The sequence below is a fragment of the Apaloderma vittatum genome, unplaced genomic scaffold (genome assembly GCF_000703405.1).
Source record: "Apaloderma vittatum isolate BGI_N311 unplaced genomic scaffold, ASM70340v1 scaffold6227, whole genome shotgun sequence".
In the NCBI taxonomy this organism is placed as follows: domain Eukaryota; kingdom Metazoa; phylum Chordata; class Aves; order Trogoniformes; family Trogonidae; genus Apaloderma; species Apaloderma vittatum.
The window spans coordinates 36,085-39,958 of record NW_009726572.1 but is presented as its reverse complement, the minus strand read 5'-3'; positions in this window follow the sequence as shown (position 1 = coordinate 39,958).

The following is a 3,874-nucleotide window of genomic DNA, read 5'->3' as shown; positions in this document are numbered from 1 at the left end:
AGGGACCTCCTTCCTCTTCCTGAGTCTTAATTCCTTCAGCTTTGGTGCGGGAGATGAATGAATGCAACGGAGCCCCCCGCACACGGGGTGTGGGTCCCCAGCGCCCGCTCGTGCTGTGTGAGTGTGGATAGGGTGTGGGTTGTACATGGGAGCGCAGTATTTCGACCACGTTAATGAGCGTACAGGAGAGCCGGGAAAATGGATCATTTATGGTTACGATCTGGCTACTGTCAAAATACGGTGTTATTTTGACGGTTGCTTTGTCTTTGCTCTCCGAGCACTATGAAGGTAGTTTCTTAGCAACAAAACTGTGTTCGCAAACAACACCGGTGAAAAACAACCCCCTAGAAGAAGAGGAGGCTGCCTTGAGAGCACCGCTCCTGTGCGTCCCGTGGCCACGCTGCATCTGTAAATTAGATGGAGAACGTCTGACCAGGTGACAGGTGCTTGTCCCCGGCAGTGGTGCTGTGCAAGCGCTGCCCCAGTCGCCCCCGGGGCGGGTTGCTTAGGATGTGATCACTGTCCTTTTTAACTGAGGCAGCCTGGGGGTAAAGAGTGTCATGGGATGACCTTTAGGTGACAGGGGAGGGTTTGAGCTTCTACTCACGTGGTGCTGGCAGGTGCTGTCTCAGACCGCTCTGGGCCAAGGTCTTCTGCAGGGTTTTGTCCCCGCGTCTCCGATGGATCCCAGAAGGAGGGCGGGAGGGAGCTGCCTGCAAACGGTTTTGGCAGTGGTTCTGCCGTGCAATTTGGAGTGTCTCTCCTTTGAAGGCGGCGCTGGGCCTGGTGTCTGCGCTGACGTTGGAGTCCATGAGAGCAGGCGGTTCCTCCAGCCAAGTATCTGCCAGGCTGTGTCGGGAGAACTTTTATCATTTCTGTCACAGACATCACAACTCGCTTGTCTTACCATACATCTTCCTAAATGTGACAGAATATTCAGCTGTTATTAATTGAATACTCTCTAATTTAACTGCTTAGCAGGAGGGAGAGTGACTGGTTTGTCTCAGCACACAGAGCTGCCGTCAGGCATGCAGGAGGTTTTGGGGTGTGGAGAGGTGATTTGGGGAGCGAAGTGGGACTTTTGGATTTGTTAATGTGTGGGGACCTTCCCCCTTGCGTGGGCCCAATCCTGGTCCTGCCAGGGAAGGGCTCCAGTATCTGCTGTGGCTGCTGGTCCTGGGGCACGTAGCCAAGCCGAGGTGCAGATGCTGAGGACATCACTGCCTCTCCATCCTGTCCTGATGGGAACGGAGAAGGGACATCCCAGGAGTGTGGCCGAGAGCTCGTGGTGCTCCCCAGATGCTCGGCAGGGAAAGGTAGTTTGGACGGGTTTGTCCCAACCACCATGGGGGTGGCACCTGCAGTGGGTAAATCCCACCTTGTTTGCTGAGCTGCTGGAAGCAAAGTTCAGCCCCTTTGGTGGGCTCACCTGAATTGCAGTGCTCGTCGTGGCCTGACCACCCCCTCGGTCCCCAGCAGGTCCCAGTTATGGCTCCTTCCTTCTCCATAACATCCACCTCCGGAGATGTCCCACGTGTTGTTAATAGGGTTGCTGAGGAGCTCGGCTCCTTCGTTGCCGCGGGGGGCTGCCCTCCTCGCTGTCCCCTGGGTTACAGGCTGGGGGGCACCATCCTCTCCAGCCACCCCATCCCCGCACGCCCTCTTGCCCACGTGCGTGCTCGTGTCTCTCTGCCGCTCTCCCAGAAAGTTCAAACCTGGAGTCAAGTTTATTGTTTCTATCTCGTTTATTTTAAGTATAGTTTTACACTTTATTATATGCTATGACATCTTAAATGGAGCCTGTCACTCTATCTTGACTACTGCTAGGGGCTACAGCCACTTACTGTGTCAGGCTTTTCGGCAGCCCTGATTAACGATATCAAAACGAATGGATCTCGGTGCAGGCACAAGCACGAAAATCAAGGGGTGATTTGCATATTCAAATTGTGCGCGGCAGCCAAAGGCTACGGCTGGTGCACGTATTGCACCGACACACCCCGTGTGCTGCTGCCTGTCCCCGTGTGTGGGACCTGTACGTGTCGGTAAGGGCCATGCACACCTACATCTATTAATTCGGTATCATCAGCCAAGAGGAATAAGCCTTGTCCTTTTTTCCCTGAGTTTTGTCATCTCCCCAGACAATATATCAATTAGGATAGCTAAATGGAATAATATTTTTTTTTTCTCGTGAGCCTGTTGGGATATGTTGCAGAATTACCCGCATGCAAATGCTTTTTTTTTTTTCCTGAAAGTAACATTTTGTTCGGTTAATTCATGCACTGGAAAAACAAACTTTCTGTTCTTCCAGTCCAATCTCCACTTACAAGTCAGGTTTTTGTAACCCTGTCATTAAAATGCGAGGTAGCCTACAGTAATTTGAATATTTCATTCCGCCGGCTGCTAATGCACTCTGCATTACAGATGGTACTTGCTCCATCCTTCTGGACTGGGTTCAATTATAAATGAAAGTAGGGAGCTGAGATTTGTCTTTTTGTCTCTGCTTAGTTGGAATAACACAATAAAGCTTGATGGGTAGGAATTCCTCAAGCTGCCTCCTCTTTGCCTGCTGCCTCCTCTTTGCCTGCGACGTCTCCCCGTGTAGCTTTCTCCTCTCGATAGCGGATCCCACTCGCCTTTCAAGTCGAGCCTGGAGTATTTGGGTTGGCAGTGGCGGGGTTTTTCACAAGTTGTTTTTGGCTCGGAGGCTTGGTATCCCCTTTTTGGAAGCTCTCGGTTCAGACCTCATTCTCTCTGTTTATTTGCCGGCCTCTGCATCCCCTTTTGCGTCCCAGCCGGGGAGCGGTGGTAGGAGAGACCTGCCTGGGCTGGGGGTGCCATGTGGCTTTTATGATGGTGGGCACATCTGCCCCTCCTGGCGTGTCTCTTTCTAAACCAGCACAGGGGTGACAGCCCAGTCCTTGGCTGGAGAGAAGCGATGGGGATGCGGAGCAGCGCTGTTGCCGTGGGCTCCTCCGAGGGCCCCTGGAGATCCAAAGGAAACATTTACCTCTGCTTCGTGATTAACAAAAAGGGGGGGTCGCAAACCTATAGCCCAGCTGCGCGGGGGCTCGATATTACATACAGATGCCTTTTGTGAGCTCCGGCCCCGGCCGGTAAAAGCAATATTGCCGAGGGAGTCAGAGGAGGTGAGGGCAGGGCTTTCAATTTGGTTTTACATTTACAAGGACCAGATGGCCTCACTGGAGATGATCTTTGATCTGGGACGCAGCCGGAGTCAGGCAAAGATTTTTTTTAAATTTTTCTTTTTTTTAATCTCCTCTCTGTTTATGGTGGGGGCCTCTCGTGCAGGAGCAGGGGGGAGCTCTGTGTCTCTGTCTGGCGGGTGCTGGGGGCGCTCTGCCCAAGGGCGATGCTGACCCGTGTGGTCGGTGGGCTCAGAGGTAAAGCTCCGAGCTGGGTTGTCGGTGGAGAAGGCAGAGCCAGATCCTGTTACACTCCCGCCCCTCAGCGCGGAAATCTGCATCAACAGCCTCTTGCGTGGAATATAATTAAACACACGCAGGTGCCACTCAAAACAGAAGTGCCACTAATTGATCCTTTTTAATTATTTTTCCCCGTTTTCTCTGGTGTCTCGCACCCTCCCATTAGCGTGGAGGTGCAGAGGCGCTCTCCTCCCCTCTCGCTTTGCCAGGTTCGGGTTTCTTTCTTCCCCCCACATGTTTTGAATGGAGCGGGAGCGAAGGCAGCTGATCCTATTTCACAAGCGCTTGGACTCTTGCAGCACTCTCCCTCCTGTCCAAACAGATCGTTTACAGAAGGGGCCTCTATTTAAAGAAGGAACTGAACGTTCAGAGCTGTTTTCTGGCCTTAAAATGCTGCCGACCGGCTGGTTGCCTTCAAAAAGGTGGGCTTT